The sequence below is a fragment of the Giraffa tippelskirchi genome, chromosome 5, assembly GCF_054371585.1.
Source record: "Giraffa tippelskirchi isolate mGirTip1 chromosome 5, T2T-mGirTip1v1.2.pri, whole genome shotgun sequence".
NCBI classification, from domain to species: domain Eukaryota; kingdom Metazoa; phylum Chordata; class Mammalia; order Artiodactyla; family Giraffidae; genus Giraffa; species Giraffa tippelskirchi.
Genome location: NC_137279.1, coordinates 99,577,258 through 99,602,325, shown reverse-complemented (window position 1 = coordinate 99,602,325; position 25,068 = coordinate 99,577,258). Strand labels below are relative to the sequence as shown.

General features: G+C 49.5%; 9 non-coding genes across 9 annotated transcripts; 5 read left to right on the top strand and 4 right to left on the bottom strand.

Moving 5' to 3' along the window:
* Positions 1-1,657: 1,657 nt before the first annotated feature.
* On the bottom strand, positions 1,658-1,731 carry TRNAN-GUU (transfer RNA asparagine (anticodon GUU)). The gene has a single exon. It is a non-coding gene; the product is annotated as a tRNA-Asn (tRNA).
* A 758-nt stretch (positions 1,732-2,489) lies between these two features.
* Positions 2,490-2,561, top strand: TRNAH-GUG (transfer RNA histidin (anticodon GUG)). The gene has a single exon. It is a non-coding gene; the product is annotated as a tRNA-His (tRNA).
* A 5,875-nt stretch (positions 2,562-8,436) lies between these two features.
* Positions 8,437-8,508, top strand: TRNAE-UUC (transfer RNA glutamic acid (anticodon UUC)). Its single transcript has one exon. It is a non-coding gene; the product is annotated as a tRNA-Glu (tRNA).
* Positions 8,509-10,766: 2,258 nt separating this feature from the next.
* Positions 10,767-10,837, bottom strand: TRNAG-CCC (transfer RNA glycine (anticodon CCC)). Its single transcript has one exon. It is a non-coding gene; the product is annotated as a tRNA-Gly (tRNA).
* Positions 10,838-12,648: 1,811 nt separating this feature from the next.
* On the top strand, positions 12,649-12,719 carry TRNAG-CCC (transfer RNA glycine (anticodon CCC)). Its single transcript has one exon. It is a non-coding gene; the product is annotated as a tRNA-Gly (tRNA).
* A 2,471-nt stretch (positions 12,720-15,190) lies between these two features.
* TRNAG-CCC (transfer RNA glycine (anticodon CCC)) lies at positions 15,191-15,261 on the top strand. The gene has a single exon. It is a non-coding gene; the product is annotated as a tRNA-Gly (tRNA).
* A 2,269-nt stretch (positions 15,262-17,530) lies between these two features.
* On the bottom strand, positions 17,531-17,602 carry TRNAE-UUC (transfer RNA glutamic acid (anticodon UUC)). Its single transcript has one exon. It is a non-coding gene; the product is annotated as a tRNA-Glu (tRNA).
* Positions 17,603-23,476: 5,874 nt separating this feature from the next.
* TRNAH-GUG (transfer RNA histidin (anticodon GUG)) lies at positions 23,477-23,548 on the bottom strand. Its single transcript has one exon. It is a non-coding gene; the product is annotated as a tRNA-His (tRNA).
* Positions 23,549-24,301: 753 nt separating this feature from the next.
* Positions 24,302-24,375, top strand: TRNAN-GUU (transfer RNA asparagine (anticodon GUU)). The gene has a single exon. It is a non-coding gene; the product is annotated as a tRNA-Asn (tRNA).
* The last annotated feature ends 693 nt before the right edge of the window (positions 24,376-25,068 follow it).

The following is a 25,068-nucleotide window of genomic DNA, read 5'->3' as shown; positions in this document are numbered from 1 at the left end:
GAAAATTAAGAATTTCTAGAGAAAGAGTTTTATGCCTGTATTTAAGTGCCATATTTCCTGAAAGAAAAATATGCTGCTGAATTCCTAACATGAGAAAATAAAAGATTTAGTTATAGATGCAATTGATGTTCTTGGTTACATGGTACAAAAAAAGAAAAGAAAGAAAGAAATGAAATGGATAACAAAATGCATCTTAATATATTTAAGAAGTTACATAATTTAAATATTTGATGTATAATGGCATCGGAAAGGTTTATGTCGTTTTTTTTGAGGTGACTCAGAAAAGTTAGAATGGTTTAATAATTTGGTCTGCTGCTGCTGCTGCTAAGTCGCGTCAGTCGTGTCCGACTCTGTGCGACCCCATAGACGGCAGCCCACCAGGCTCCGCCGTCCGTGGGATTCTCCAGGCAAGAACACTGGAGTGGGTTGCCATTTCCTTCTCCAGTGCATGAAAGTGAAAAGTGAAAGTGAAGTCGCTCAGTCGTGTTCGACTTTCAGCGACCCCATGGACTGAAGCCTACCAGGCTCCTCTGTCCATGGGAGTTTCCAGGCAAGAGTACTGGAGTGGGTCGCCAGTGCCTTCTTGGAATAATTTGGTCTAAAAGCGACTATATATTTTCTTTCACATTTTATTATAATGTAGAAAATAATAATAACATAATAGTCTACTCTATACAAGTCTTGGGTTTATATTGACTTGAAAATCCAAATTAAATTGCACTTCCTTAATTTCCTCTAGTTGTTGTACTGATCAAATAAACAAATGTTGCATCCAATAAATATAAAATTTTAAATTTGTGTGTTCAAGTATATTAAATGTACTAGAGAGGTAATATCTTTAAACGGGAATTAACACTTATAATTCCAGAAACCAGAGTACTCAGCTATTCCACTTACAGTTTTTTGTAAATATTTTTAGATGTCATCTAATATATGATTGCACATATACCAAAAAAATGACTGCAACATTCTCATGTTCCAACACGTCTCAGCAGAAATGGAATTGTATACAAACCGTGTAAACACTATGTGACAGAGCAATTACTACTTCCAGGACTCTTCGCTATAGAAGACCTTGTACAAGGGGCCAACCATGTGGGTACAAGGATGACTACAGCATTTGTAACCATGAAATCGTAGAACCAGCTTAATTTCAAAAGCATATGGAAAGAGTTAAATAAATACTCTAATAGTACCTGCAGGAAAAAAAAAGACAGCAGTAACCCCCTCGTTAAAAAACAATTCAGAAAGTAACGATGACATCTCAAGTATTTCCAGGGGACCTGTTTTCCGGATGGGGCTTCCCTCATAGCTCAGTTGGTAAAGAATCCGCCAGCAATGAGGGAGACCTGGATTCGATCCCTGAGTTGGGAAGGTTACCGACGGGAAAGGCTACCCACTCCAGTGTTCTGGCCTGGAGAATTCCATGGACAATCCATGGGGTCGCAAAGAATCGGACACGACTGAGCGACTTTCACTTTCACTTTATTTTCCGGGTGATTTCTTCTGTACGGATCGGTGATGGTCTTCTGATCCTGCCTACTGTCCCTGTGAGGTGGACAAGACACAGAAAACAAGAGGAGGAGTCTTTTTCGGCCTTTACAGTAGGGGATGGACAGAGAAGAGTAATATAGGTTCTAAAACTATGAAAGAAAGACGTCCCTGGGTGGGCTCGAACCACCAACCTTTCGGTTAACAGCCGAACGCGCTAACCGATTGCGCCACAGAGACTAACGAACGGTAAGTCTTTCTCAACTACGTAAAGAAACAGCCCTTGCGCGCCAGGCGGAGCCACACGCCTTTCTCCGGACTGCTACACCCTCTCAAACCCTCGGACAACCGGAAAGCTGACTTCGACGCAGGGCGTTGGTTCTCGTAGGGAAGCCGGGAGGCGGGCGATTCCGAAGCCAAAAAGGCAGCGGTTCGTCCCCGCCGCGCTTGCCTCCACACGTGCCGCAGATGCAGCGGCCCCGAGACGCCCCGGGCCTGAGCCGAGAGGGGCCCGAGGGAAGCTGAACCCCCGGTGGGCCCTGTGACGGCTCCCCAATTGCTTCGCTGGCGCTGCCCTCCTTCCTCTGATCCGCGGTCGGTGGGGCGGGAGGCCGAACCAAGGGGTGCGGAGGGTCGGTCCGAAGGGACAAACGCGACGAGCCGGGAAAGAAGCCGGCGACGTGGGGACAAGGTGGGACCAGAGTTCCCAGGCGGTCTATGCAGAGGCACGTGCCTGACTTGGGGAGGCAAGAATTGGTTCCTGTTTTGATTTAGTCACCGTGTATCAAAGTTGAGAGGAAGGGACTGAATAACAGAGCGGAGATGAAGGAAAGTCTATGAATATCTGTTGTCATCCAGCAACAGCGCAGTGACTGGAATGAATTTCAGTTCAGTTCAGTCGCTCAAGTCGTGTCCGACTCTTTGCGACCGCAAGAACCGCAGCACGCCAGGCCGCATTGTAACAGCAAGGACCGCGACGGCAGCAGGAGCCGTGGCGCGCCGTGATCGTATAGTGGTTAGTACTCTGCGTTGTGGCCGCAGCAACCTCGGTTCGAATCCGAGTCACGGCACTCTTATCTGTCACCCCTGACGGCTACTCCCTTTTTACTTCGCCTGGAAACTTGCATCATTGTAACCCCACAGAGCACTCATCTCAACGTTCTCATCCCTGGTCTGAGCAGAAGGAAACTGAAGGCGGTGGTTTCTCCTCTGTGCTGCTGTGATATAGGGAAGCCCAGCAAGGAGCCTCCTGTGCTGTAATTGGTGGAACGCCTAGTTTCTTTGTGACTCAAGATGGGCAGGATAAAGACCCGATAAAAATTGTATCAGATAAACGACTCCTCCTCCCTAGACTTGTTTTGCCGGTTTCGTCTGGGCTCTTGGGAATCTCTGCTTCGAGGACTTTTTCAATCCTTGGCCATTTTTCCCTTCCCAGTCATCGTACTAACCTCTCTAGTGCCCTTCGTTTTACATCCTCAAGGATCTTAAATGCCTGTCGGCAGCCACACTCACTAGACAAATGGTATCCATCAGGACTGGACTACTAGAGAAACTTAATAATCACCGCTTATAAATGATGAAGAACGGTGACTACAGCACCCTCTGCTCTGACAACCAACTAGCGGAAATAGCGAACATGTGATTCTTCCGCCTGACCACGGCTTTGCTGGCAACAGACAGGAAAGTTATACTGAGAGCAGGACCCAAAGCGGGGAGTTTGGGTCAATCACAAATGGAGATCAGACTTGAAGATTCCCTGAGTAAAGGAAACTGTTTAGTTGTGCAAGCCAAAGCTCCTTTAGCTTATTTTGCAAAATGAGCGAAACTTACCTTGGGCCATTCTTGTTTATGACTCTGAAAACCAAAAACAAAACAAAACTGATGGCTCAAATTGATAGGAAGTAACCACTTTTCACCAAGTCCCTATCACGAGGAAGACTCTAATTTATTGATACAACCAATCATCGGTGAAGAATAAACAGCCACTACCTCCTCACTGTATAAGCTGCTTTATAACAGTACACCTCTGAGCCTCCTTGCATAATTTGTTGGAACACTCCCTCTTCCTAAACTGTCTTTTTGGGCACCGTCAACCTTTACTAATTGCTGTTTTGGTGACCTGGTGGTTTTACTTCTGCTGTATATGGACTTTGACAGTGCCTCAACATTTTCATCTATCAGACTGGGCCAACAAGGGAACTAACTCCCAGCCCTACTGTTATTTTCCCCTTTGCCTGGATTTAGTGACTACTCAATCAGCAATGAGGAATCATTAAAATCGTTGTCATTGTCCTCTGATTTATTTGTTAACGATTACTGTCCAGACTCCTTTCATTTGTATATTTGCCTCTTCTAAAATGTCATGGAAATGGGATCATAGTGCAAATACTGTTTTTTTCCCCACACCTCTTTATCTGCATAGTCTCTCTGACTTTATCCATTGTTGAGTAAAACAGATGGCATCTCGTTTTCATTGTTGAGATGTATTCCATGGCAGTAACAGCACAGTCTGTTTACCATTCACTCGATAGAGAGCATTTGAGCTGTTTCCAGTATTGGCTATTGTGAATGAAGCTGCTTTGAACATTCTCTTCACAAGAGATTTTGTAGACATAGGTTTTCATTTCTCTTGGGAAAAAAACCTAAGTGAAGAATTGCTGGTCAAAGAGTAGTATATACTCAATTTCATGAAACATTAAAGCTTTTTCCAGAGCAGTTGTACCATTTTATATTACCCACAACAGTATGAATGAGAGTTGTGGTTATTCCACTTCTTTGCAATATTGTTGGTGTTTCTTCTTATAATTTTAGCCATGCTACTAAAAGAGTAGTGGTATCTCAATGTGTTTTAATGTCCTTTTCTCTGACAGCTACAAATAACGAGCACTCCTTGTACCCTTTGTTGGCCATGTGCATATCTTCTGAAGTACCTGTTCATATATTTTACCCATCTGGAAAAAAAAAAAAGTCGTTTGTTCTTTTAAAAAAAATTATTACTGGGTAGGAGAAGGACATACATTATAATCATGGGGAGGTGGGGTTGTCAGCTATGTTTTGTGAATATTTTCTTCCTGTCTGTAGCTTGCTTTTCCACTTCAGTGGCATCTTTGGCTGAGAAGACATGGTTAACATTGAGGATGTCTAATGTATCATTTGTCTTTGTTTTATATTCTTTGTGTCCTGGTTAATAAATCTTTGCCTACCAGCAAATCACAAAGTATCCTCAAAATGCCTTCTCACTTTTATGTCTTGGTCTATGATGCACCTCAGACTAATCCTCGTCTGTGAGATAGAAATAAACTGCCCCGCCCCCAATATTGACTCTATTTCCTTTCCCCATTGAACTGCTTTTCTTGAAAATTCACTCACTTACTGAGCTATGGGTCAGTTTCAAGTCTGTCAACTCAGTCCGCTTTGTATTTCTGTACTTTGACGCCACTTGCACTCTGTTGGTCTATAGGGGGTCATGGTAACTCTTCTAGTCAGGTAGAGTGACAAGTTTTCCTGTTCCGTTCATTTCCACACCAAATGATACATTTTGCAACATAACTCGTGGAACCATCACCCCGGCCAAGATATGTCATAACTTCCCCCTCTGCTTTCCCTTTGGGACACAGGCCCTCCCTCACATGTACTGGCTGCCCCATTGCGGCCAAAGATCCTCTATTGCACCCTCTTTGGAGAACAAATTCCCGCTTACCTGCAGCGCTGAAGAACCTGCAGGAAAGACCTACGAGTCTCAAAGCACTCTGCGTTTCCAGATGATGGGGCAGGGTAGGTTGAAGGGTGGTGGTGGTGAAGGCAGGTGAGGAGGCAGCGGAAGTTAGCTCAGTTTTTAGTCCTTTGATCAAGAGGAAATTGTGTTAGTATACTGTAATGATGTTTTTCTTTCTGGCTTACTTCACTCTCTATAATAGGCTCCAGTTTCATCCACCTCATTCGAACTGATTCGAATGCATTCTTTTTAATGGCTGAGTAATATTCCGTTGTGTATACGTACCACAGCTTCCTTATCCATTCATCTATATATATGATATTTAGTCAATCGGTAAAGATAACCCTGTATGCAAGACATCAAAAGAGACACAGATAAATAGAACAGTATTATGGACTCTATGGGAGAGGGCGAGGGCGGGATGATATGGGAGAATGGCATGGAAGCATGTAAATTATCATATGTGAAACAAATCGCCAGTCCAGGTTCAATGCATAATACAGGGTGCTCGGGGCTGGTGCACCGGGATGACCCAGAGGGATGGGATGGAGACGGAGGTGGAAGGAGGGTTCTGGAAGGGGAAAACATGTACACCCATGGTGGATTCATGTCAATGTATAGCAAAACAAATACAATATTGTAAAGTTAAAAAATAGAAAATAAACTAATTAAAAAAAAAAAAAAAAGAGGAAATTGTGCCTAGGGAAGTTCAAATACTACCAAGTGGGAAGACTGGGGATTGCCTACTCACTGGTACCCAGGCCATCCTTGTCTGCTTTGTCTACTTGGGTAGACTAGACAAGGGGACTCCATTCCCCTTCACCAGCCAGGCGGATGTTCCAGAGGAGGTGGACTTCAATGGTAACTCTAGATCCTGAAACCTCATAGGATTTTTCTTCATTTTTCCTTTGATCTCTCTTCCGCCTACCCAAAACGAAAGGATTCACAGCCTTTCTTTCTCAATCAGGACACTTTTGGGGTCCCTTGGGGACAGGACTGGAGTGGGCATCTGGTTTCCACTAAGTGTCCCTTCTGGTTTGGGTGTCTCAGGAGCTCAGGCTGACCCAGTATGAACTCCCAATGGGTGGGACCCCTGGGAGACCAGAGGCTGCAAAGCAGGGGGCTGGAGGTGTGGCCCCACATGTTGGACACCACATTTAAACCCTATTCATCCCTGTGCACCTCCTCCTCAGGGAAGCCTAGGGCGGCCCAAATAGAGTAGCCCCAAAGCTTCTCTGCAGGCTGAATTCAAAGAGACCTGAAATTCCAGATGGGGGAAAGAGGATCCTCAATGAGCAGACCCGACATCTGGCTGCCCTTGGTGGGCAGGCTCAAAGAGGTTGATTTCAAGGATGGAGACATAGTAAAGGCTTCATGGCAGAAAACCCTGCGCTCTCGAGATGAAAATCTTCAATCCTAATGTCTAGATGAGCAGGGGGCCGAGTTGAATCCACCCCTGCATGCTGAGCAGGAGAGTCATCTGCCCAAATTCAGAGGCCAGGAACGAGAGAGACTGGGCACATTGCTGGTTCTCTATCATGAGCAATTGGGCTCCCACCCTCACTCCCTGCACACTCTGTGACACTAGGCCCTATGTGGGGACATCTTTTACTTTTGACTGGGGGAGGGGGGATGGCGAGTTTCCCCCTGGCATCTAGTTGGAGGAAGGGTGAGAGGGGAGGTCACTAAATATGCTTCCGTCCTCAGGCAGAGTCCTATCCCATGACTGCAGAAGTTGAGAAACCCTGGTGTAGATCAATGTTCATAAACTAGAGAGATGAGAAAACACCAATACCTGAGTACTTGGATGAGGGGCCTGAGGAAAACTGTGGCGGCAGAGAGAACTCCAAGATTTTTGACCTGTGTATAGAGAAGGATGCAGCTGGCATGGACTAAGGTGGGAAAACTGTAGGTGCAGCAGGTTGTAGGGGGAGCTCATCCTCCGGGATTCTTCCCAGCAAGAGTACTGGAGTGGGTTGTCACCTCTTTCTCCAGGCAGTCTTCCTGGCCCAGGAATACAAACCCATGTCTCCTGTGTCTTCTACACTGCAGGCAAATTCTTTACCCACTGAGACGTCGGGGGACCCTATAGTGGGGAAGATCTGTTTTCAAATGGCACTCGGGTCCTCCAGCCCATTGCACGGAAGAGCCAAGCAACTGACACCACGTGGTGGCAAAGGAAAGTGCCCCTTTTACTGCAGGGTTCTGAGCACGGAGAACTGGCAGCTGATGCTCAAAAGACCCGAAATCATGGATGGCTTTCAGGCAAGTGTAAATAGAGACAGTGTGGAGGACAGGGTCCCAGGGTGTCTGATCAGCTCCCTACAGTCCTCTGACTGGTTGATGGTGAGGTAACAAGGTGGAGTTTCTGGAATCAACATCATCATTCTGACCCTCTAACCTCTAATGGGTCCACGTGCTTGTGGTCAGCGGTGTCCATCTGGGTTCTGTGAAAACAACCTCGGAATATGCGTCGAACATTGTTACCTATGTCCTAAAGGGAGGAACTACAAGTCCTCTGATGCTGCTACATGACTCGTTTATTGTGAAAATTGTTAGCAGTCCTCCTACCCGACTGCTGCTCTTTGTCTCTGCATGTTCTCATTCCTCTAATCACTAACTCTTGAGCCAGACTTTTGGCAACTCGGGGATGGCTCAGGAGACAGAAGTTTTTCTCCATGCCGAACCGGGGAACGCTGAGGTATGGGTTAACCGAGAAAGCCCATTCAGGGATTGCTCGACTTTGGATCCAGAATCCAGTTCTCAGTCTTGGAGCCAGACTCCCAAGAGCTTTCCATTCAAGCTCTCTCCGTTGCTGCATCCGCCCGAATCCTTCTGGACGGTAGAGATGCGGGGTCTCCGTGAGCCGTCCCTTCTCATCCCGGGCACAACGCCTCCCGCCTCCTCCGGGCCCCTGGCCCCCGCTCCAGCTCCCCGAGCCCCAGCGACCTTCTAGTCTATTCACTCCCGGGCACCTCGCTAAGGCGGATCACCAGTCCGGTTCTGAGGTGCGGCCGGAATGAGGCAACTTGCTCCTGACTTGGGGACCAGGCGGGACTCGGGGGCGCTGGCTGCCTCGCCTGCAGGTGCCTTTTCTGGGGGAAGAAGGGAAGGGATGGCCTTAGGAAAGGATTTCTCGAAGTGACGGAGAAGGCTCAAGACCTCCCCGGGGGAGAAAGAGAAACGGCCATTCTAGTCAGAGGCAAGAAGTAGAAGCGTCAGACCGTAACTCCCTGGTGGTCTAGTGGCTAGGATTCGGCGCTTTCACCGCCGCGGCCCGGGTTCGATTCCCGGTCAGGGAAGTCTTTTGTGCAGCGTTTTCATCCCCTGAGTCACCGTGTCGAGGAAAGCTACAGTCGCCGACTCTCTGACCAGAGGAAAGCAGCTTGTAAAGTATGCGGGTGGAGTACGTAGAGGAGACGCTGCGGGGTCGAAGGGTCGGGCGGAGCGGGCAGTCGGCGCCGTTCCTAGACCAGCTTTGCGGAGCGCGGGTTGGAAGAACAGCGAGGGCCGGGGGGAGGGCAGGGTGTTGACCGTGAGTGTCGGTGGAGGGATGGGAGGCTGCACCGTGTCTGCGGGCTGTGGGCTCACACTTAACCGGGCACCGGAGAGACTGTGGTTACGAAGGTAGCTTTTCCCAGGATGAGGCTCGTCTATTGCACTCGGGACCTGCAGATGCCGGGATCTCCGCTACTGCGAATCGCGTTCGTGCTCTCCGCCGATATCCCGCGGCTCATGACAGGCCACATCTCTTCCGTGGTGCCTCGCTGTGCTCCGCTCCCCAGATCCAGAGCGGGAGGCGCACCCCCAGCCAGCGCGCCACTGCTTGGAAATAGGGTCTGCACCCCCATCTGCCGGCTTTCCTGTTTCGTGACCAAAGCGTCTGGATGTGTCCTGCGTCTTGAGGCACGCCTCCTGTCTGTCCACAAGTGCCAGACGTGCCTTCTCCTGCAGCCTGCAGCCGGCCACGCGCGTGTGGGTGCGTGCGCGCGCCCGGCCCCCACCCGCCGGGCTCCGCGCTGGTCCGGGCGGTCCCTGCAGGCTGGCCCGGCGGGCATCTGCTGGGGAAAGGCCGCGCGGCCCGGGTGCCGGGAAAGCGTGGGAGCGTCTCCCGGAAGCCTCGCGCTCCACAGTCCCTTCGGGGCCAGGTCAGAAGGAGGCACCTCTTCCAGGAATGCGGAGGTCCGAGGCCTGCCTCCGCCCCCCAGGAGGCTCCCGGGGCCGGCGCGCCGTATCCCTGGCCCGGCCTAGCCGACTTCCCACCCGGCTAGCCCGTCCCCCTTCTCCTCTTCCACCCCAGCCGTGTTCCTGCCGAAAGTCAGCGCTCCCTCCACGCGCCCCTCGCCCGTCGGCCGCCCAACCCCCAGATATCACCTAGCCGCCTCTCCGGTGCCTGCGGAGGGAGTTGGATCTCTATTTTCCTACGGCGGGAGGAGAGAGAACGTGCGGACGCAGGTTGCCGCCTGCGTTCTCTGGGCTCTGCCCATCGAGGGGCCTAGCTCAGGACCCTGGGTCTCCCGCCGCCCAGGGAGCCGGCCAAGCTGGGGCCTCTCTCACCGCTCCTCAAGAAAGAGCAGGAATGTCCTGCGGGGTCCAGAAGAGGCACCCGGGAAATCATCCAGCACAAGCCGGGACACTGCGCAATGGACCCCTTCGGAGCAACGCTTCCGTCGGCGCGTCCTTCCCTCCGAGGGCTTCGGGCAGACAAGAAATCGCCTAGGACGACGAGTTCTCCGCTGTCTTGACTGAGACCAGAGGAAAGGAGGGTATCTTCCAGGAGCGCAGCAGCACTGAAGCCTGTGGTCGCAGAGAGGCTTCTGGAGCCAGAGCGCCCTCTCTTCACCAGAGCTATCCAGGGGCTGTAGAAATCTCACCCGGCTGAGTCCGCCTCCTCCCCTGCCCCTCCTCCTACACCTTCCCCCATCTCCTACCCCCTCCTCCCGTCTTCGTTTTCTTTCTTGGTGGTCTTCGAGTGCCTCGGAACCTCTCACCTCCGCCACAGATTGCTTTTTTCTGGTAGTTCTGACCTTCGAATAAGGAAATGTATGTAAGCGTGCAACGAGTGTTCAACAATGGTGACCGCCCCCCCCCTTTTCTGGAATCAGAAACATCTGAATTATCAGGATTGTCTCGTTTGTAACAATTGCATTTTCATTGTCGGAATGTACTGGTGTACATTTAAGCCTTACATGTTGAGTAATAAATCGGTTCTGCTATTTTATTAACAATAATGATGTGCGGAAGAAGATTCTTACACATACATCCTTGGCATTTCTGTAGGATAGAGACTGTTCTTTTATTTATCAGGTAGAAGGGTAGAAACTGGCCAGCGAGGTGGTGACTGGGAGGCACGCCAAATGCTGCTCGGTCACAGCCCTGGGACTCTGAAAAGTCCCAGTTCCCACGACTCCTTAAGTATCTTCTGCTCAGGGCTGCCTTCGGATTATAGTCCCTTTTCTTACTCCTGGTGGGTAGAACCACGACGTAACTGGACTCGGCGCGTGGAGTAGGCAAAACCAAGCAGTGAAAAGTCTGGGGTGAAAAACTAACACGAGCACGATGCATTGGCCGGGAATCGAACCCGGGTCTCCCGCGTGGGAGGCGAGAATTCTACCACTGAACCACCAATGCCCCGCTCCTTTGACTTTCTGACGGCTCTCCGGAAAAAATCTCCAAAGCGACTGCGACACCCTCGGCGGGGAAACAAAAGAGATTCCGAAACAGGCTTACACCGCTGTGCTTGGAAGACAGAGTTCACAGACCGACAGGCACTCGAAGCAAAGGCTTGCCAAGAAGGGCTACAATCAGGCAACAGCGTAAAGTGGGAACATTCAAATGAAAAGGTCAAAATATCGGCGTTATCAGCTCACACCACAACTCTGGAAAAGGCTCTTTATGACCATACCACAGACCCCTGCAGAAGAAACATCGGAAATCCATCCAGATCCCTTGTTTATGACCCCACACCTTCAACTGTCAACCTCAGACTCTTACCTTAGAGGGTATGAGAAAATTATCCAACTTGCTAGGTTAGGCAAGTGAAATTCTAATCCAGGTATGAAATAAGAAACAGAGGCAGAATCAGACTGTAATTAGAGGACGGAAAGGGCCAGAATCTAAATAGAGATGATGAAGAAATACACCATTTTCCGGTGTAAAATAGTGAGGCAGTCTTGTAAGCATGACAACAATAGTATGTGTCAGCTTTCTAAGGTGTTCAAAGGATTTCGATGGATAGGTGATATGTCATAATTATTTGAAGATTAATTAATACTGTTTGCAACCAATGTTTGATCAAATGGAAGAATCTAATCTCCTAAACTGGACTCTGTGTTGTGCTGAGTTTTCGCATTTGTGACTCTGAGATGCACACGGGGCTTACGTAGGTTTTGGTGTTTTGGTTGTGTAAGGAACAGACTCAATTCTAGAAAAGTATCGATGGGCGAAATGTTAACATATTGGTCCTCTGATGAGACTGAAGTACAGAATGATGTCTTTCCCTAGTTTTCCCTGAGGTATTTACACTGAAGAAAGGAACCGGGGGTGGGGACTCCCCCACATGTTGGGACTTAGGAATCATTATGACTTTTTGAAAGATAGGAGCTGCCGATATGCAGTTATACCAGATCTACATGTATTCCCACACCTCTTTCTAAACTGCAAACCTGCGCTTTCAACTCACAGCTCCTAATTCACAAGCCAATGCCTCCTATACGTCTGAGGGTCACAACGTCACCATCGAGTTCCCTTTCAGCATCACATACCACCCTCTGCTTCAGCTCTGTGTAATCAGACCCAGGCACAGCATCTTCCTAACAGTAGTGTGCCCTGTCTCTGGAGTGTTTCCGTCAATCACCAGTACACACCCAAATCCGTTCCTACCCTTACCTGCTGTGTTTACCCTCACCACCAGCCACCCTGTTGTCCAAACCAGATCTTGTTAGCCTCTTTGTATATACTCTCATCCTCCTGGCACAGAAGTTTATGTCCAGTATAACCAACTGCTGCTGCTGCTGCTGAGTCTTGTCAGTCGTGTCCGACTCTGTGCGACCCCATAGACGGCAGCCCACGAGGCTCTGCCGTCCCTGGGATTCTCCAGGCAAGAACACCGGAGTGAGTTGCCATTTCCTTCTCCAATGCATGAAAGTGAAAAGCGAAAGTGAAGTCGCTCAGTCGTGTCCAACTTTTCGCGACCCCATGGACTGCAGCCTACCAGGCTCCTCCGTCCATAGGATTTTCCAGGCACGAGTACTGGAGTGGGGTGCCATTGCCTTCTCTGAGTATAACCAACAGAGAATGCCTAACTAACGGGGTGGGTTTTTTTTTCTCCAGTTTTTCTCTGCCTCCGCACCGAAGAGGCCTGTTTTCAAAAAAAAAAAAAAGAGAAAAGTCCTTCCTGACACACTTACTGAGGAGACCTAGTGAAACAAAGTACACCTAAGGCGTTGGTGGTTCAGTGGTAGAATTCTCGCCTCCCACGCGGGAGACCCGGGTTCGATTCCCGGCCAACGTACGTGCTTTTTGGTCTGCTCTCCCCTTTTCTATAGCCAATATCCTTGGGCTGGATAAGCCGTTTCCTATCTGGAAATTTACCAAGATCTGAGAACTCGGATCTACCTCACCAGGAATGTCAGAGGCTCCACTCTCCAGCTTCTTATATCTCTGAAGGAATTGCTCCCACAAAGCATCTTTCTTCCTGGACTCCTAACACTTCTCCCTCTACAGCTACTGTCTTACAGTGATCTTAATTTCTAGAAGATAGGATAAAAGTAAAAATGGTTTTAGTTTCAAATTTTCCAAAACGCCGGGATTCAGCAAACACACTTGGAGCTTCAAAGACATGCTCTCTTCACAGTATGTAAGGGCTGCAAAATATATGTTGTCGAGAGTGAGTACCTGTTGCTATTTTCCTCCCTTTACAACCTTAGGTGCTGGTGGAAACCTAAGTTTCGGGAGACCGGGTCAGAATACTCACATGTGTTGTCTAGGAGTCGAACCCAGGCTGCCAGCACGGGAAGGAGAGTTCTACCACTCAACCACCACTGCCTCTGGCTAGTACTGTGGACTAGTTCTCCCCAGGAAGTGTCTCAGGAAGAACTTTATTTATTTATTTATTTTTGAACAGGTCTCTTCAGTAGAAAGGCAGAGAAAAACTGAAGGGAAAAAAAAAAAACGAGCAAAGGTTTGCATAGGAGGCTGTAGTCGGGCAACACCGCAGAGTCCTGATTCAAATGAAAACATCGCGCTTCATTTCCTCAGTGAGAACGCGTTCGTTCTCTTTGCCCTCTCATGGCTTGGTGCCTCCCAAATCTTCTCCCAATCTTGAGACACTCACTAGGTCTTTCCCTAAAAAGGCACTCAGGACCCAAGAGCAGTTCGGGAGCTGGATGCTGGGAGACGTGCCTGAGTTATTGCAGTAGATCTGGGTGACAACTGAGCTTCTTTCCTTCCACGGCTCTTCGGAATTGTGATTAAGGCCAAAGAGACTGGCTGTAGCGACGCTGATTTTTTTTAATCTGGTTGTGTCAATGGATGTAAGAGTTGATAGGTGAAGAGAGCACACAAAGAATGGCAGTAAGCCAGTGGTGTTCGCGCTGAAGTTAGGCGTTCTCTGTTGGTTATACTGGACATAAACTTCTGTGCCAGGAGGATGAGAGTATATACAAAGAGGCTAACAAGATCTGGTTTGGACAACAGGGTGGCTGGTGGTGAGGGTAAACACAGCAGGTAAGGGTAGGAACGGATTTGGGTGTGTACTGGTGATTGACGGAAACACTCCAGAGACAGGGCACACTACTGTTAGGAAGATGCTGTGCCTGGGTCTGATTACACAGAGCTGAAGCAGAGGGTGGTATGTGATGCTGAAAGGGAACTCGATGGTGACGTTGTGACCCTCAGACGTATAGGAGGCATTGGCTTGTGAATTAGGAGCTGTGAGTTGAAAGCGCAGGTTTGCAGTTTAGAAAGAGGTGTGGGAATACATGTAGATCTGGTATAACTGCATATCGGCAGCTCCTGTCTTTCAAAAAGTCATAATGATTCCTAAGTCCCAACATGTGGGGGAGTCCCCACCCCCGGTTCCTTTCTTCAGTGTAAATACCTCAGGGAAAACTAGGGAAAGACATCATTCTGTACTTCAGTCTCATCAGAGGACCAATATGTTAACATTTCGCCCATCGATACTTTTCTAGAATTGAGTCTGTTCCTTACACAACCAAAACACCAAAACCTACGTAAGCCCCGTGTGCATCTCAGAGTCACAAATGCGAAAACTCAGCACAACACAGAGTCCAGTTTAGGAGATTAGATTCTTCCATTTGATCAAACATTGGTTGCAAACAGTATTAATTAATCTTCAAATAATTATGACATATCACCTATCCATCGAAATCCTTTGAACACCTTAGAAAGCTGACACATACTATTGTTGTCATGCTTACAAGACTGCCTCACTATTTTACACCGGAAAATGGTGTATTTCTTCATCATCTCTATTTAGATTCTGGCCCTTTCCGTCCTCTAATTACAGTCTGATTCTGCCTCTGTTTCTTATTTCATACCTGGATTAGAATTTCACTTGCCTAACCTAGCAAGTTGGATAATTTTCTCATACCCTCTAAGGTAAGAGTCTGAGGTTGACAGTTGAAGGTGTGGGGTCATAAACAAGGGATCTGGATGGATTTCCGATGTTTCTTCTGCAGGGGTCTGTGGTATGGTCATAAAGAGCCTTTTCCAGAGTTGTGGTGTGAGCTGATAACGCCGATATTTTGACCTTTTCATTTGAATGTTCCCACTTTACGCTGTTGCCTGATTGTAGCCCTTCTTGGCAAGCCTTTGCTTCGAGTGCCTGTCGGTCTGTGAACTCTGTCTTCCAAGCACAGCGGTGTAAGCCTGTTTCGGAATCTCTTTTGTTTCCCCGCCGAGGGTGTCGCAGTCGCTTTGGAGATTTTTTCCGGAGAGCCGTCAGAAAGTCAAAGGAGCGGGGCATTGGTGGTTCAGTGGTAGAATTCTCGCCTCCCACGCGGGAGACCCGGGTTCGATTCCCGGCCAATGCATCGTGCTCGTGTTAGTTTTTCACCCCAGACTTTTCACTGCTTGGTTTTGCCTACTCCACGCGCCGAGTCCAGTTACGTCGTGGTTCTACCCACCAGGAGTAAGAAAAGGGACTATAATCCGAAGGCAGCCCTGAGCAGAAGATACTTAAGGAGTCGTGGGAACTGGGACTTTTCAGAGTCCCAGGGCTGTGACCGAGCAGCATTTGGCGTGCCTCCCAGTCACCACCTCGCTGGCCAGTTTCTACCCTTCTACCTGATAAATAAAAGAACAGTCTCTATCCTACAGAAATGCCAAGGATGTATGTGTAAGAATCTTCTTCCGCACATCATTATTGTTAATAAAATAGCAGAACCGATTTATTACTCAACATGTAAGGCTTAAATGTACACCAGTACATTCCGACAATGAAAATGCAATTGTTACAAACGAGACAATCCTGATAATTCAGATGTTTCTGATTCCAGAAAAGGGGGGGGGGCGGTCACCATTGTTGAACACTCGTTGCACGCTTACATACATTTCCTTATTCGAAGGTCAGAACTACCAGAAAAAAGCAATCTGTGGCGGAGGTGAGAGGTTCCGAGGCACTCGAAGACCACCAAGAAAGAAAACGAAGACGGGAGGAGGGGGTAGGAGATGGGGGAAGGTGTAGGAGGAGGGGCAGGGGAGGAGGCGGACTCAGCCGGGTGAGATTTCTACAGCCCCTGGATAGCTCTGGTGAAGAGAGGGCGCTCTGGCTCCAGAAGCCTCTCTGCGACCACAGGCTTCAGTGCTGCTGCGCTCCTGGAAGATACCCTCCTTTCCTCTGGTCTCAGTCAAGACAGCGGAGAACTCGTCGTCCTAGGCGATTTCTTGTCTGCCCGAAGCCCTCGGAGGGAAGGACGCGCCGACGGAAGCGTTGCTCCGAAGGGGTCCATTGCGCAGTGTCCCGGCTTGTGCTGGATGATTTCCCGGGTGCCTCTTCTGGACCCCGCAGGACATTCCTGCTCTTTCTTGAGGAGCGGTGAGAGAGGCCCCAGCTTGGCCGGCTCCCTGGGCGGCGGGAGACCCAGGGTCCTGAGCTAGGCCCCTCGATGGGCAGAGCCCAGAGAACCGGCAAGGGAACGGGTTGCCGCCTGCGTCCGCACGTTCTCTCTCCTCCCGCCGTAGGAAAATAGAGATCCAACTCCCTCCGCAGGCACCGGAGAGGCGGCTAGGTGATATCTGGGGGTTGGGCGGCCGACGGGCGAGGGGCGCGTGGAGGGAGCGCTGACTTTCGGCAGGAACACGGCTGGGGTGGAAGAGGAGAAGGGGGACGGGCTAGCCGGGTGGGAAGTCGGCTAGGCCGGGCCAGGGATACGGCGCGCCGGCCCCGGGAGCCTCCTGGGGGGCGGAGGCAGGCCTCGGACCTCCGCATTCCTGGAAGAGGTGCCTCCTTCTGACCTGGCCCCGAAGGGACTGTGGAGCGCGAGGCTTCCGGGAGACGCTCCCACGCTTTCCCGGCACCCGGGCCGCGCGGCCTTTCCCCAGCAGATGCCCGCCGGGCCAGCCTGCAGGGACCGCCCGGACCAGCGCGGAGCCCGGCGGGTGGGGGCCGGGCGCGCGCACGCACCCACACGCGCGTGGCCGGCTGCAGGCTGCAGGAGAAGGCACGTCTGGCACTTGTGGACAGACAGGAGGCGTGCCTCAAGACGCAGGACACATCCAGACGCTTTGGTCACGAAACAGGAAAGCCGGCAGATGGGGGTGCAGACCCTATTTCCAAGCAGTGGCGCGCTGGCTGGGGGTGCGCCTCCCGCTCTGGATCTGGGGAGCGGAGCACAGCGAGGCACCACGGAAGAGATGTGGCCTGTCATGAGCCGCGGGATATCGGCGGAGAGCACGAACGCGATTCGCAGTAGCGGAGATCCCGGCATCTGCAGGTCCCGAGTGCAATAGACGAGCCTCATCCTGGGAAAAGCTACCTTCGTAACCACAGTCTCTCCGGTGCCCGGTTAAGTGTGAGCCCACAGCCCGCAGACACGGTGCAGCCTCCCATCCCTCCACCGACACTCACGGTCAACACCCTGCCCTCCCCCCGGCCCTCGCTGTTCTTCCAACCCGCGCTCCGCAAAGCTGGTCTAGGAACGGCGCCGACTGCCCGCTCCGCCCGACCCTTCGACCCCGCAGCGTCTCCTCTACGTACTCCACCCGCATACTTTACAAGCTGCTTTCCTCTGGTCAGAGAGTCGGCGACTGTAGCTTTCCTCGACACGGTGACTCAGGGGATGAAAACGCTGCACAAAAGACTTCCCTGACCGGGAATCGAACCCGGGCCGCGGCGGTGAAAGCGCCGAATCCTAGCCACTAGACCACCAGGGAGTTACGGTCTGACGCTTCTACTTCTTGCCTCTGACTAGAATGGCCGTTTCTCTTTCTCCCCCGGGGAGGTCTTGAGCCTTCTCCGTCACTTCGAGAAATCCTTTCCTAAGGCCATCCCTTCCCTTCTTCCCCCAGAAAAGGCACCTGCAGGCGAGGCAGCCAGCGCCCCCGAGTCCCGCCTGGTCCCCAAGTCAGGAGCAAGTTGCCTCATTCCGGCCGCACCTCAGAACCGGACTGGTGATCCGCCTTAGCGAGGTGCCCGGGAGTGAATAGACTAGAAGGTCGCTGGGGCTCGGGGAGCTGGAGCGGGGGCCAGGGGCCCGGAGGAGGCGGGAGGCGTTGTGCCCGGGATGAGAAGGGACGGCTCACGGAGACCCCGCATCTCTACCGTCCAGAAGGATTCGGGCGGATGCAGCAACGGAGAGAGCTTGAATGGAAAGCTCTTGGGAGTCTGGCTCCAAGACTGAGAACTGGATTCTGGATCCAAAGTCGAGCAATCCCTGAATGGGCTTTCTCGGTTAACCCATACCTCAGCGTTCCCCGGTTCGGCATGGAGAAAAACTTCTGTCTCCTGAGCCATCCCCGAGTTGCCAAAAGTCTGGCTCAAGAGTTAGTGATTAGAGGAATGAGAACATGCAGAGACAAAGAGCAGCAGTCGGGTAGGAGGACTGCTAACAATTTTCACAATAAACGAGTCATGTAGCAGCATCAGAGGACTTGTAGTTCCTCCCTTTAGGACATAGGTAACAATGTTCGACGCATATTCCGAGGTTGTTTTCACAGAACCCAGATGGACACCGCTGACCACAAGCACGTGGACCCATTAGAGGTTAGAGGGTCAGAATGATGATGTTGATTCCAGAAACTCCACCTTGTTACCTCACCATCAACCAGTCAGAGGACTGTAGGGAGCTGATCAGACACCCTGGGACCCTGTCCTCCACACTGTCTCTATTTACACTTGCCTGAAAGCCATCCATGATTTCGGGTCTTTTGAGCATCAGCTGCCAGTTCTCCGTGCTCAGAACCCTGCAGTAAAAGGGGCACTTTCCTTTGCCACCACGTGGTGTCAGTTGCTTGGCTCTTCCGTGCAATGGGCTGGAGGACCCGAGTGCCATTTGAAAACAGATCTTCCCCACTATAGGGTCCCCCGACGTCTCAGTGGGTAAAGAATTTGCCTGCAGTGTAGAAGACACAGGAGACATGGGTTTGTATTCCTGGGCCAGGAAGACTGCCTGGAGAAAGAGGTGACAACCCACTCCAGTACTCTTGCTGGGAAGAATCCCGGAGGATGAGCTCCCCCTACAACCTGCTGCACCTACAGTTTTCCCACCTTAGTCCATGCCAGCTGCATCCTTCTCTATACACAGGTCAAAAATCTTGGAGTTCTCTCTGCCGCCACAGTTTTCCTCAGGCCCCTCATCCAAGTACTCAGGTATTGGTGTTTTCTCATCTCTCTAGTTTATGAACATTGATCTACACCAGGGTTTCTCAACTTCTGCAGTCATGGGATAGGACTCTGCCTGAGGACGGAAGCATATTTAGTGACCTCCCCTCTCACCCTTCCTCCAACTAGATGCCAGGGGGAAACTCGCCATCCCCCCTCCCCCAGTCAAAAGTAAAAGATGTCCCCACATAGGGCCTAGTGTCACAGAGTGTGCAGGGAGTGAGGGTGGGAGCCCAATTGCTCATGATAGAGAACCAGCAATGTGCCCAGTCTCTCTCGTTCCTGGCCTCTGAATTTGGGCAGATGACTCTCCTGCTCAGCATGCAGGGGTGGATTCAACTCGGCCCCCTGCTCATCTAGACATTAGGATTGAAGATTTTCATCTCGAGAGCGCAGGGTTTTCTGCCATGAAGCCTTTACTATGTCTCCATCCTTGAAATCAACCTCTTTGAGCCTGCCCACCAAGGGCAGCCAGATGTCGGGTCTGCTCATTGAGGATCCTCTTTCCCCCATCTGGAATTTCAGGTCTCTTTGAATTCAGCCTGCAGAGAAGCTTTGGGGCTACTCTATTTGGGCCGCCCTAGGCTTCCCTGAGGAGGAGGTGCACAGGGATGAATAGGGTTTAAATGTGGTGTCCAACATGTGGGGCCACACCTCCAGCCCCCTGCTTTGCAGCCTCTGGTCTCCCAGGGGTCCCACCCATTGGGAGTTCATACTGGGTCAGCCTGAGCTCCTGAGACACCCAAACCAGAAGGGACACTTAGTGGAAACCAGATGCCCACTCCAGTCCTGTCCCCAAGGGACCCCAAAAGTGTCCTGATTGAGAAAGAAAGGCTGTGAATCCTTTCGTTTTGGGTAGGCGGAAGAGAGATCAAAGGAAAAATGAAGAAAAATCCTATGAGGTTTCAGGATCTAGAGTTACCATTGAAGTCCACCTCCTCTGGAACATCCGCCTGGCTGGTGAAGGGGAATGGAGTCCCCTTGTCTAGTCTACCCAAGTAGACAAAGCAGACAAGGATGGCCTGGGTACCAGTGAGTAGGCAATCCCCAGTCTTCCCACTTGGTAGTATTTGAACTTCCCTAGGCACAATTTCCTCTTTTTTTTTTTTTTTAATTAGTTTATTTTCTATTTTTTAACTTTACAATATTGTATTTGTTTTGCTATACATTGACATGAATCCACCATGGGTGTACATGTTTTCCCCTTCCAGAACCCTCCTTCCACCTCCGTCTCCATCCCATCCCTCTGGGTCATCCCGGTGCACCAGCCCCGAGCACCCTGTATTATGCATTGAACCTGGACTGGCGATTTGTTTCACATATGATAATTTACATGCTTCCATGCCATTCTCCCATATCATCCCGCCCTCGCCCTCTCCCATAGAGTCCATAATACTGTTCTATTTATCTGTGTCTCTTTTGATGTCTTGCATACAGGGTTATCTTTACCGATTGACTAAATATCATATATATAGATGAATGGATAAGGAAGCTGTGGTACGTATACACAACGGAATATTACTCAGCCATTAAAAAGAATGCATTCGAATCAGTTCGAATGAGGTGGATGAAACTGGAGCCTATTATAGAGAGTGAAGTAAGCCAGAAAGAAAAACATCATTACAGTATACTAACACAATTTCCTCTTGATCAAAGGACTAAAAACTGAGCTAACTTCCGCTGCCTCCTCACCTGCCTTCACCACCACCACCCTTCAACCTACCCTGCCCCATCATCTGGAAATGCAGAGTGCTTTGAGACTCGTAGGTCTTTCCTGCAGGTTCTTCAGCGCTGCAGGTAAGCGGGAATTTGTTCTCCAAAGAGGGTGCAATAGAGGATCTTTGGCCGCAATGGGGCAGCCAGTACATGTGAGGGAGGGCCTGTGTCCCAAAGGGAAAGCAGAGGGGGAAGTTATGACATATCTTGGCCGGGGTGATGGTTCCACGAGTTATGTTGCAAAATGTATCATTTGGTGTGGAAATGAACGGAACAGGAAAACTTGTCACTCTACCTGACTAGAAGAGTTACCATGACCCCCTATAGACCAACAGAGTGCAAGTGGCGTCAAAGTACAGAAATACAAAGCGGACTGAGTTGACAGACTTGAAACTGACCCATAGCTCAGTAAGTGAGTGAATTTTCAAGAAAAGCAGTTCAATGGGGAAAGGAAATAGAGTCAATATTGGGGGCGGGGCAGTTTATTTCTATCTCACAGACGAGGATTAGTCTGAGGTGCATCATAGACCAAGACATAAAAGTGAGAAGGCATTTTGAGGATACTTTGTGATTTGCTGGTAGGCAAAGATTTATTAACCAGGACACAAAGAATATAAAACAAAGACAAATGATACATTAGACATCCTCAATGTTAACCATGTCTTCTCAGCCAAAGATGCCACTGAAGTGGAAAAGCAAGCTACAGACAGGAAGAAAATATTCACAAAACATAGCTGACAACCCCACCTCCCCATGATTATAATGTATGTCCTTCTCCTACCCAGTAATAATTTTTTTTAAAAGAACAAACGACTTTTTTTTTTTTCCAGATGGGTAAAATATATGAACAGGTACTTCAGAAGATATGCACATGGCCAACAAAGGGTACAAGGAGTGCTCGTTATTTGTAGCTGTCAGAGAAAAGGACATTAAAACACATTGAGATACCACTACTCTTTTAGTAGCATGGCTAAAATTATAAGAAGAAACACCAACAATATTGCAAAGAAGTGGAATAACCACAACTCTCATTCATACTGTTGTGGGTAATATAAAATGGTACAACTGCTCTGGAAAAAGCTTTAATGTTTCATGAAATTGAGTATATACTACTCTTTGACCAGCAATTCTTCACTTAGGTTTTTTTCCCAAGAGAAATGAAAACCTATGTCTACAAAATCTCTTGTGAAGAGAATGTTCAGAGCAGCTTCATTCACAATAGCCAATACTGGAAACAGCTCAAATGCTCTCTATCGAGTGAATGGTAAACAGACTGTGCTGTTACTGCCATGGAATACATCTCAACAATGAAAACGAGATGCCATCTGTTTTACTCAACAATGGATAAAGTCAGAGAGACTATGCAGATAAAGAGGTGTGGGGAAAAAAACAGTATTTGCACTATGATCCCATTTCCATGACATTTTAGAAGAGGCAAATATACAAATGAAAGGAGTCTGGACAGTAATCGTTAACAAATAAATCAGAGGACAATGACAACGATTTTAATGATTCCTCATTGCTGATTGAGTAGTCACTAAATCCAGGCAAAGGGGAAAATAACAGTAGGGCTGGGAGTTAGTTCCCTTGTTGGCCCAGTCTGATAGATGAAAATGTTGAGGCACTGTCAAAGTCCATATACAGCAGAAGTAAAACCACCAGGTCACCAAAACAGCAATTAGTAAAGGTTGACGGTGCCCAAAAAGACAGTTTAGGAAGAGGGAGTGTTCCAACAAATTATGCAAGGAGGCTCAGAGGTGTACTGTTATAAAGCAGCTTATACAGTGAGGAGGTAGTGGCTGTTTATTCTTCACCGATGATTGGTTGTATCAATAAATTAGAGTCTTCCTCGTGATAGGGACTTGGTGAAAAGTGGTTACTTCCTATCAATTTGAGCCATCAGTTTTGTTTTGTTTTTGGTTTTCAGAGGCATAAACAAGAATGGCCCAAGGTAAGTTTCGCTCATTTTGCAAAATAAGCTAAAGGAGCTTTGGCTTGCACAACTAAACAGTTTCCTTTACTCAGGGAATCTTCAAGTCTGATCTCCATTTGTGATTGACCCAAACTCCCCGCTTTGGGTCCTGCTCTCAGTATAACTTTCCTGTCTGTTGCCAGCAAAGCCGTGGTCAGGCGGAAGAATCACATGTTCGCTATTTCCACTAGTTGGTTGTCAGAGCAGAGGGTGCTGTAGTCACCGTTCTTCATCATTTATAAGCGGTGATTATTAAGTTTCTCTAGTAGTCCAGTCCTGATGGATACCATTTGTCTAGTGAGTGTGGCTGCCGACAGGCATTTAAGATCCTTGAGGATGTAAAACGAAGGGCACTAGAGAGGTTAGTACGATGACTGGGAAGGGAAAAATGGCCAAGGATTGAAAAAGTCCTCGGAGCAGAGATTCCCAAGAGCCCAGACGAAACCGGCAAAACAAGTCTAGGGAGGAGGAGTCGTTTATCTGATACAATTTTTATCGGGTCTTTATCCTGCCCATCTTGAGTCACAAAGAAACTAGGCGTTCCACCAATTACAGCACAGGAGGCTCCTTGCTGGGCTTCCCTATATCACAGCAGCACAGAGGAGAAACCACCGCCTTCAGTTTCCTTCTGCTCAGACCAGGGATGAGAACGTTGAGATGAGTGCTCTGTGGGGTTACAATGATGCAAGTTTCCAGGCGAAGTAAAAAGGGAGTAGCCGTCAGGAGTGACAGATAAGAGTGCCGTGACTCGGATTCGAACCGAGGTTGCTGCGGCCACAACGCAGAGTACTAACCACTATACGATCACGGCGCGCCACGGCTCCTGCTGCCGTCGCGGTCCTTGCTGTTACAATGCGGCCTGGCGTGCTGCGGTTCTTGCGGTCGCAAAGAGTCGGACACGACTTGAGCGACTGAACTGAACTGAAATTCATTCCAGTCACTGCGCTGTTGCTGGATGACAACAGATATTCATAGACTTTCCTTCATCTCCGCTCTGTTATTCAGTCCCTTCCTCTCAACTTTGATACACGGTGACTAAATCAAAACAGAAACTAATTCTTGCCTCCCCAAGTCAGGCACGTGCCTCTGCACAGACCGCCTGGGAAGTCTGGTCCCACCTTGTCCCCACATCGCCGGCTTCTTTCCCGGCTCGTCGCGTTTGGACCGACCCTGCGCACCCCCTGGTTCCGGCTCCTGCCCCACCGACCGCGGACCAGCGGAGGGAGGGCAGCGCCAGCGAAGCAATTGGGGAGCCGTCACAGGGCCCACCGGGGGTTCAGCTTCCCTCGGGCCCCCCTCGGCTCAGTCCCGGGGCGTCCTGGGGGCACTGCATCTGCGGCGGGTGTGGAGGCAAGCGCGGCGGGGACGAACCGCTGCCCTTCTGGCTTCGGAATCGCCCGCCTCCCGGCTTCCCTACGAGAACCAACGCGCTGCGTCGAAGTCAGTTCTCCGGTTGTTGGAAGGTTTGAGCCGGTGTCGCTGTCGATGGAAAGGCGTGTGGCTCCGCCTGGCTTGGAAGCGCTGTTTCTTCTCTACGGCTTTGAGAGAGCTGTGTCATTCGTTAGTCTCTGTGGCGCAATCGGTTAGCGCGTTCGGCTGTTAACCGAAAGGTTGGTGGTTCGAGCCCACCCAGAGACGCTTTCCGCTCACTGTCTTCTATAACTTGAAAGTCTTTTGGTTCTTTCTTCTCTGCCCATCCTCTACTGTAAAGGCGGAAAATGGCCCTTCACTCCTACCTTCTTGTCTCCTGTTTCCTGTCCACCACACAGGGACATAAGGCGGGATCGGAAGGCCATCACCGAGCTGGATAGAAGAGCTCACCTGGAAAATAGGTCCCCTGGAAATTCCTGAGATATCATAATTACTTTCTGAATTGCTTTTAACGGGGGAGTCACTATTGTCTTTTTTTTTTTTTTTGCACGTACTGTTAATACTATTTATTTAACCCTTTCCATATGCTTTCATGGTTACAAATAATGCTGTAGTCATCCTTGTACACACATCGTTGGCCCCTCGTACAAGGTCTTCTATAGCGACAAGTCCTGGAAGAGCAATTGCTCTATCACATAGTGTTTACAATGCATAGTGTGATCAGTGCAAAGAAATAGAGGAAATCAATAGAATGGGAAAGACTATCGATCTCTTCAAGAAAATTAGAGATACCAAGGGAACATTTCATGCAAAAATGGGCACAATAAAGGACAGAAATGGTATGGACCTAACAGAAGCAGAAGATATTAAGAAAAGGTGGCAAGAATACACAGAAGAACTGTACAAAAAAGATCTTCATCACCCAGATAATCACGATGGTGTAATCACTCACCTAGAGCC